The following is a 9,663-nucleotide window of genomic DNA, read 5'->3' on the forward strand; positions in this document are numbered from 1 at the left end:
TGACCACAGCAAAATCTAAACTTTACACCTTATTACACTAGGCAGTAGTTAGGTCAAGCATTTTTCTCACCCCCACTGGATGTTACCCTCCTTAATACATAGAATTCCCCTCTTCATTTTCTCAGGATTCCTGCTGCTTCCAACATAGGTCGCGGAGGAGAAAGGCAAAAACATGATGCCACAGTCTCCTATTTTATACCCTTAGTTCAAGTGTCTTGAAGACACTTGCCCAGACGTGTCCGGGTGGGCTCTGCTGAGTCACTAGGTTGGGGAATCCTCTTGGTATGGTCTTGTGCAACTGAGTCATAGACTTGAGCAATCCCCACAGTGTTGTGTTTGGGCATCTGTCATTGAATTGGAAATCCCTTAATTACAATTGCTGATTCATGGTTGTTGAACTCCCTCCTTGGCAGGGGTCACTAACAAAATTATAGCATATTTCAGTAACAACCATACAGAAAAATGCACAACTTCATACACCCACATGCTATATATATTTGGACAGAATAACCGATTTCAGCAGATCATGACTTTTCATGTGATAACTTATATGGAATGGTTTGTATGACATATCACAGTCATATATGAATGATGAATATGTGAGCTACAGGGGGCTATTTTGAGGTACATCATGTCACAAAAGCCTCCAGAAACTGGTCTTTGGGAAGAGCTGGCTGAAGAGCCTTCTGAGTAATTGAGAGATCCTGGCTTGGCCGGCCAGTTTGTGCTTGTGAATTAAACTTGACCGCTGGGCTCTCCTTTTTGTATCTCTTTCACATAAACAGAGCAGAAGTTCTTGGCCAATCCTTGACAGTGCTTGTTCAAGACACAGAGAGCCTCTGTGCTGGGGCAGGGGTAGGGGTGCAGGAGGTGGTCGGAGGGGGGTTGCTTACCTCGGGCAGCACAGCTCCCAAGTGACCGGCACACACTCCCCCTGCAGTGGCTTCTAGGCAGTGGGATCCGGGGGCGGGTCAGCTATGGAGTTTGCACTCAGGGTTGCAGGGATATGCCAGCTGTTGCCAGGAGCAGTGTAGCATGAAGGGAGGGGATAGAGTGGGCAGGAAGTTGCCTTAGCTCTGCTGGCACATCTCCGTGCGTTGCTTGGGGAGGCATCAGGTCTCTGTGGGCTGCCTGGGGCGGGGCAGTGCCCGAGGGGGCTGAGGCCACCACTTTGCCACCTCTCTCTAGGCTCCTAGCCCATTTTGCCGGCCGACAGGGATTTTAGGGTGCAGCAGTGCAGGGAGCAGGAAGGGAGAACCACAGTGGCTGCCTCCCATAGAATTATTTGCAGTCAGGATTTCCCCCAAGAGTGCCCACAGGGGTCCAGGGTCAGCTCCAGCACAGGCCACACAGGAAGGCTTAATGCTCGAGCTACAGCACATGCTGGGCAGGCTTGAGGCCGGGTTCCCCATGACAGGAGAGAAGAAGAAGACTATGCCCCTGGATCCCATTTGCTCACAGCCAGGGCCCTGCCCCCACTCCCAAGTCATCCATGGCAACCCCAGGTCAGCCAGAATGGAGCAGCAGTTTTTACTGCACCAAGTCCACTTATGGCTTACAGGCAACTCCCAGACTCACCACAGCCCACCATCTTGGCCAGAAAGGAGCCTACTCAGCCTCACCATTGCTTCTTTTCCTTCCACCCAGAACCCCGCTTCTCCTGGGCTGCAAGTAGCCATCCCTGGGAAGCCAAGAGGCAGGCACAGGATTCTATCTCCGAGCAGCCAACCACACCTCCCCATGCTTTGCAGAATGAATGATGGTGCTCTACTGACCCCACTTAGCAACAGTGATGTGCTTAGTTTCTGCCCTGCCTTTCTCAGCTCGACTTTCCTCTTTTGCCCCATTCCTTCCTACTTTGGCAAGTCACGCAAAGGAGGCCAGCAGGAAGAGCCGGCGTCCACCAGCCAATCTCCAAGGGCAGAGGAGGCCAAGCCACAAGCCTCTGAAAGGTAACATGCCTAACTCCTCTACGTTCTCCAGCCTGACACCAAAGTGCTTTCTCCAATGCTGTCAGAACCTTCTGTCATGCAATGATTGGAGTTATCCCAGGGACAGGTCAATAGGAAAAGGAGGAGCAACTTCCTGAACAGCAAGGGGATCTGGGAAAAGGAAACCAGCCTGTTTCCGAAACAGGGCCTTTTGCATGTTACGCAAATGTGATAACCACTACACTACAGACACTCCACCGGCTTGGTTATTGCTCACCCTGACACAGACCGATATACAAACCTAAAGAAAGGGGTGGCAGCCCCTCAGTAGGTCAGCTGGCAGAGCAGAGGACTGGAGCCGGCACTCAGGAAGTCATCCTTACCTCGCCCGTGTGACTCCAGCTTGAGGGAGAGCTTCTTCTTCTTCTCCTTGCTGACAAAGAGCAAGAGAAGAATGAAAGATCAGGTGGACCAACTCGGTGCAGAAGCCCATGCTGTCTTTTCCTGCTGCATAGCCTGAAATGAGGGACTTGTGGCAGTTAAAGGCAATGCTGCACTTTCCGAAAATATACCACCTGGGCACAAAGGGGAATAAAAGAGACTGTTAGTCTAGCAGACTCCCAACCGAACTACTTCAGCAGCTGCTAGGTTTCTTTTTGGCCTATTACTTTTCTGTCTGGGATGTTTTTGTCAGCTGTGGCACAGAAAAAGGACATCATTGCGAGCGACCCATGAAGACAAGATTCACTTTTGCCTTTCTTGCTTGGCTTTACTTGCTTCCCCACCCTATTCCTGCCTTAGTTCCTGTATTACCTGAAGGTGATGGGGGCCCAGCAGTACGAGGAGGAAGTTGGGCAGGTAGACCCTGTTGGAAAAAGTCCTGCCACCACTTGCCACCCCACTTTCTTCTCCCAGCTTCACATATTGGCCACCAGGGACTTGGTGCCCAGCAGCGCAATGGAAGGTAGCAGACAGACCCACCCTCGCCTTGAAGCTCCAGCTCATTACACCACATCTTCAGTCGCTGATGGCCAATGAGAGAGCGACATCACTTGCTTTTTTAGCACTTGAAAATGCCATTGGCCAATCTTTGGATCTCTTTAACGCTGCGCTTCAGTTCACGGGGGAAATGGGAGAGAAGCGACCTTTCAGCTAAAGGCCTGGGGTTAACATCCTAACGCTGTCTCCTACTGTAACACAACTTAATACTGGCCAGCCCTGTGTTGGTGACAGTTCCATTTCTAGATGTTAGTACGTTTCAGTTACCGTTAAAATTAAAAATTTTCTATATGCTTAAAGAAAATGCATTTGTTTTATTTGCTTATAATTGGCATGAATAAATACAGGTTTACAGAACCTAGCCCGCAAATTTATCGTCTTATATGACAGAGAAAATCATGCATCAAAATTGTGCATTGAAATCATGAACTGAGCTACAAATGCCATGAAAAATAAGATATTCAAAATTTTAACATGGGGGGGCACCAAAAACACGTCTTGCTTGGGGTGCCACTTGGTCTAGGGGAGGCCCTGTCAGGGAGGAGAGGAGTTAGTCAAACATGTCTATTTTCAGGCTGTAATCTGTGGGCACCCTGCTCTGTGGGAGGGATAGTGGTAACCCAGACTCAGAGCTGGAACAGGCCCCTGTTTGAGGGGGTGGCTGCATGGTTTACAGCGCTCTGATGTCTCAGACAAGGTGTCTCTCCCAAAGCCTCAGATCTGCATCCCCAGAGGGCTCCTGTGCTGCCTCCGCTCCTTTCACCTTCTACAGCAAGGAGCAGCAGCAAGGGTCAGGGATGAGCCATAGGGCACTAGGTGGGGGGCAGAGGCTTCAGGAGCCCAGAGTGTTTGCTTGTCTGGGCATTTTGGCTGAGACCTCAGGGACACACTATGAGGCAGAATCCCAGGCATCTGTATGAAAGGAGCATAAGGACCTAAGAGCAGAAAGACTGGGTCAGACTGGGTCCATATCGCCCAGTGTCCTGTCTTCCCATAGCAGCCAAAGCCAGGTGCCCCAGAGGGAATGAACAGAACAGGTAATCATCAAGTGATCTATCCCCTTTCAAGCACTTCCAGCAAACAGAGATTAGAGACACCTTCCCTGCACATCCTGGCTCAGAGTATGTCCTCCATGAATCGATTTAGCTCTTTTTTTGAGCCCTGTTATAGTCTTGGCCTTCACAACATCCTCTGGCAAGGAGTTCCACAAGTTGACTGTGCATTATGTGAAAAAATACTTCTGTTTGTTTGTTTTAAATGTGCTGCCCATTAATTTCACTTGGTGACCCCTAGTTCTTGTGTTATGAGAAGGAATAAGTAACACTTCCTTATTTACTTTCTCCACACCAGTCATGTTTTTATAGACCTCTATCATATTTCCCCTTGGTCATCTTTTCTCCAGGCTGAAAAGTCCCAGGCTTATTATTCTCTCTTCATATGGCAGACACTCCATACCCCTTTTCTGAACCTTTTCCAATTCCAATACATCATTTCTGAGATGGGGTGACCATATCTGCATGCAGCATTCAAGACGTGGGTGTACCAGGGATTTATACAGCGGCAATAAGATTTTCTTTCTTATTTTCTATCCCTTTCCTAATGATTCCCAACATTCTGTTCCCTTTTTTCTGGCTGCTGCACACTGAGTGGATGTTTGCAGAGAACTATCCCCAGTGACTCCGAGATCTCTCACTTGAGTGGCAACAGCTATTTGACATCCCATCGTTTTATATGTAGCGATGAGATTGTGTTTGCCAATGTGCATCACTTTGCATTTATCAGCATTGAATTTCATCTGCCATTTTGTTGCCCTTTCTCCTAGTTTTGTGAAATCTCTTTTTAGCTCCTCACAGGCTGCTTTGGACTTAACTGTTCTCTGTAGTTTTGGATCATCTGCAAATTTTGTCACCTCTCTGTTTAGCAGATCATTTATCAATATGTTGACTAGTCCTGGTTCCAGTATAGACACCACTAGGTACGAGTTTGCATCCTGAAAACTGACCATTTATTCCTACCCTTTGTTTCCCAGCTTTTAACCAGTTATTGATCCATGTGAGGACCTTCCAGAGGTGAAAGTAAGCTGTTACGTTTTGGTATGGGGTACTGGCAAGAGCGGGTACGCTCTGCCAGGCCAGCCTGGCTTTCCCAGTCTGGTGAGTTAAAGGGCCAAGGCTCCCTGCAGTGGCTGGAGCCCCAGACCCTTTAAATCGCCTCCTGAGCCCCCCTGCTGGAGCCCTGGGACCTTTAAATCACCTCCCAAGCCCTTCTGCTTGAGCCCCCGGGAGCAAATCAGTGCCATGGATGCTGCTCTCTCCTGCACTACGAACACAGAGCAGGGGCAGTGGGAACTTCCTTACAGTGGGACGGGGGCACCGTTGTCTGAACTGTGGCGCTCTCATGACACCGCTTCCCCAAGGAACCACACTCACACCACCCCTCCCCGTAAGGCCACCCCCACAGAACGCCTCTTCCTCCCAAGACTCCACCCTTCTCCCCCTCCATCACTTGTCCTAACAGCCGGTAAAGAGTGGTGGGGCCATGACCCCCTAACTCCCCTGTTCCAGCACACCTGACACAGAGCTAAGCAGGCCGCAGAGTGCATGTGTGACAGAGACTGCTGTGCTGAGCTGAGCCAGTGAGGAAAGCAGGGGCTGATGTTGGGGTTTTCCCCTTCCCCCTTCCTCAGGACTGGTTGCTTGCAGCAGCTGTCTTAACTTAGAGACAGTGTGCCCACACACTCACTCACTCTTCCCCACCCGCATCCAAACACATTGCAGTTGAAAAGCAGCTGGCAATCTAGTAGGATTCCCATGGAACAATGGGATGGGGAAACCTGCATCATGTGATGCTGTACTGGCCTGTGAGGCTCTGCAAACCCTTCCCAAAGCACCTGCAGCCAGTTGCACAGCTACCCACAGTGCACTGCTCTCTATGGCCATCCAAGAGTCTAGCATGGATGTGCTCTGGCAAGACAAGAAGCATAGTGTGGACATTCAACAGCTGTTTAATTCAAACACTTTAAAGTCACATTGCCCAGTAGTGTAGATATAGCTTGGGAACGAGACAAGATCCAGCTTTGTTGAAACTAAAGGACTACAACTTCTTCTGTAGTTGACAGGATTTGAACCTGCGTGGGGAGACCCCAATAGATTTCTAGTCCATTGCCTTAACCACTCAGTCACAACTACTTGCTTGAGAACTGTCCCTCACTACACTCCAGTTCTGTTCTCACTGAGTGATCAATTCCAGATGTTTCCTCAGACCAGCTTCCACAACACACTCACTGCTGTGCCATTGTGTAAGTGTGTCCATGGCTGACCTGCAAGAATTCCTGCTCATTTCCCTTCTGGCTGGAGCATGAGGAGAGTGTGTTTGTGGTCAATGACGTTCCTGTAGATTGTAGTCCATTTCCTACCTTGATCATTCAGACAGTTCCTTTACCATCATATCCCCGGTACATCAGGGATTGTAATAGCAGGGGGCAGGTTTTCTCTGGGGCACTGAGATCTGTCAGGGAGTTGGTGGCTCCTTTCTTTCCTCACCCTGGAGTAAACTCAGCTTTTTATTCCATCCTTGATGTTTCAAGGCACAACAACAGATGACCGAGGAAAGAGGTGAACAGGGCGGGCCTCAGGGTAGGGGCAGAGAGATGCAAGTGGTGGGCAGGGCTAGTCTCATGGGTGGGGCAAAGAGGTGTGGGTGGTGGACCGGGCAGGTCAGGGGAGGGGATAGAGAGGTGTGAGTGCTGGGCAGGGCTGGTCTTTGGGGAGGGGGCAGAGAGGTTTCGGCAGGTTGAGTCTCAGGGGAAGGGCAGAGAGGTGTGGGTAGCAGGCAGACCTTGAGGGTGGGGGTGGAGAGACACAAGGAGGCTTTCGGGGAGGAGAGGAGTGAGCAAAAGGTGGACCAGCAGGCCTCAGCCAAAGAGAAAGAGCAGGGGTGGGATGTGGCCAAATGGGAGTGAGAGCAGAGCACAGGTGGGGCCTCAGAGGGAGGAGAATGAGTCAAGGGGATGGAGTGGGCAGGGCTGCCCAGAGGATTCAGGGGGCCTGGGACAAAACAATTTTGGGGGCCCCTTCCATAAAAAAAAGTTGCAATACTATAGAATAATATATTCTCATGTGATCCCTGCCGGGCCTGGGGTAAATTGCCCCACTTGCCCCCCCTCTGGGTGACCATGCCCTCAGCCTCTCCTTGTAAGTCCCATGCCCCCTAATCATTTTTGTTGCCCTCCCCTAGACTCTCTCCAATTTGTTTCTGTAGTGGGAGGGCAAAAACTGGATGCAATGCTCCAGATGTGGCCTCACCAGTGCCGAATAGAGGGGAATAATCACTTCCCTCGATCTGCTGGCAATGCTCCTACTAATCCAGCCTAATACAACCAATTACCCATATTGAATGCAGACCCAGCAATATTTGATCAATTGGTTACTGTCCATTCAGGAAGGTCTTTCCTACCTTTCATAAAGAATGAAGATGCTCTGAGCAGAGGGAAGAGAGCTGTCCCGTCCATGTAGTTAATCCATCCCCCCGAGAGGTGGTAGCTACATCACTGGGGGAAGCTATGTGGGTGGGTGTGCAAGCTGTGGTGTCTCCGTGTATCTATAAGTTTAATCAAACCCCATTTTTCAAAGTACTGTGGTCTGGAAAGAGAACAGGAGATCTCTGAGGCAGGGCCTGTCCTTCAAAATCTTTAAGATCACTGACTTACCCCCACAGCAGTCATGGGGGTACAGCTCAATGGTAGAGTGTTTGACTGCAGATCAAGTAGTCCTTGGCTCTAATCCCAGTGCCCCCTTATAAACCTCTTCTTTCAACAAAAATAATTGCATTTCTATTATGTTGAGGAGTTACACTGAATAGGGATCCCTGAAATGAATGGAAACACTCAATGTTTTCCTGTACAAATGCATAAAAATCTAGCACATATGTTCCTTCACTGAAATCAGTTCCAATCCTCTGAAGATTAAAGAATCCTTATTGAAGTTGCAGGAAAAAACCATCCCGATGTACAAAAAGAATAGTAAATATGGCAGGCGACCAGTTTGGCTTAGCAGTGAAATCCTTGCTGATCTTAAACGCAATATAGAAGCTTACAAGAAGTGGACGATTGGACAAATGACCAGGGAGGGGTATAAAAATATTGCTCAGGCATCCAGGAGTGAAATCAGGAAGGCCAAATCACACTTGGAGTTGCAGCTAGCAAGAGATGTTAAGAGTAAGAAGAAGGGTTTCTTCAAGTATGTTGGTAACATGAAGAAAGTCAAGGAAAGTGTGGGCCCCTTACTGAATGAGGGAGGTAACTTAGTGGACAGAGGATGTGGAAAAAGCTAATGTACTCAAAGCTTTTTTTGCCTCTCTCTTCACAAACAAGGTCAGCTCCCAGACTGCTGCACTGGGCAGCACAGTGTGGGGAGAAGGTGACCAGCCCCCTGTGGAGAAAGAAGTGGTTCGGGACTATTTAGAAAACTGGAGACGAGCACATGTCCATGGGTCTGGATGTGCTGCATCCGAGGGTGCTAAAGGAGTTGGCAGATGTGATTGCAGAGCCATTGGCCATTATCTTTGAAAACTCATGGTGATCGGGGGAGGTACCGGATGACTGGAAAAAGGCTACTGTAGTGCCCATCTATAAAAAGGGAAGAAGGAGGATACAGGGAACTACAGACCAGTCAGCTCACCTCTGTACCTGGAAAAATCATGGAGCAGGTCCTCAAGGAATCACTTCTGAAGCACTTAGAGGAGAGGAAAGTGATCAGGAACAGTCAGCATGGATTCATCAAGGGCAAGTCATGCTTGACTAACCTAATTGCCTTCTATGAGGAGGTAACTGGCTCTGTGGATGAGGGGAAAGCAGTGGATGTGTTATTCCTAGACTTTAGCAAAGCTTTTGGTATGGTCTGCCACAGTATTCTTGCCAGCAAGTTAAAGAAGTATCGGCTGGATGAATGGACTGTAAGGTGGATAGAAAGCTGGCTAGATCGTCAGGCTCAACGGGTAGTGATCAAAGGCTCCATGTCTAGTTGGCAGCCGGTTTCAAGCGCAGTGCCCCAAGGGTCGGTCCTGGGGCTGGTTTTGTTCAATATCTTCATTGATGATCTGGAGGATTGTGTGGATTGCACCTTCAGCAAGTTTGCAGATGACACTAACCTGGGAGGAGTGGTAGATATGCTGGAGTGTAGGGATAGGATACAGAGGGACCTAGACATATTGGAAGACTGGGCCAAAAGAAACCTGATGACGTTCAACAAGGACAAGTGCAGAATCCTGCACTTAGGAAGGAAGAATTCTATTCACTGTTGCAGACTAGGGGTCGAATGGCTAGGAAGCAGTAGTGCAGAAAAGGACCTAGGGGTTACAGTAGACGAGAAGCTGGCTATGAGTCAACAGTGTGCCTTTGTTGCCAAGAAGGCTAACGGCATTCTGGGCTGTATAAGTAGGGGCATTGCCAGCAGATCGAAGGATGTGATCATTCCTCTCTATTCGGCATTGGTAAAGCCTCATCTCGTGTACTGTGTCCAGTTTGGGGCCCAACACTACAAGAAGGATGTGGAAAAATTGGAAACAGTCCAGCAGAGTGCAACAAAAATGATCAGGGGTCTGAAGCGCATGACTAATGAGGAAAGGCTAAGGGAACTGGGCTTGTTTAGTCTGCAGAAGAGAAGACTGAGGGGGGATTTGATAGCTGCTTTTAAGTACCTGAAAGGGGGTTCCAAAGAGGATGGATCTAGACTGT

General features: G+C 49.1%; 1 non-coding gene across 1 annotated transcript; it reads right to left on the reverse strand.

Annotated features, from left to right (window-relative positions):
* Positions 1–6,036: 6,036 nt before the first annotated feature.
* Positions 6,037–6,118, reverse strand: TRNAS-AGA (transfer RNA serine (anticodon AGA)). The gene has a single exon. It is a non-coding gene; the product is annotated as a tRNA-Ser (tRNA).
* Between the last annotated feature and the right edge of the window lie 3,545 nt (positions 6,119–9,663).

Source organism: Gopherus flavomarginatus, chromosome 23, assembly GCF_025201925.1.
Source record: "Gopherus flavomarginatus isolate rGopFla2 chromosome 23, rGopFla2.mat.asm, whole genome shotgun sequence".
Taxonomy (NCBI): Eukaryota; Metazoa; Chordata; order Testudines; family Testudinidae; genus Gopherus; species Gopherus flavomarginatus.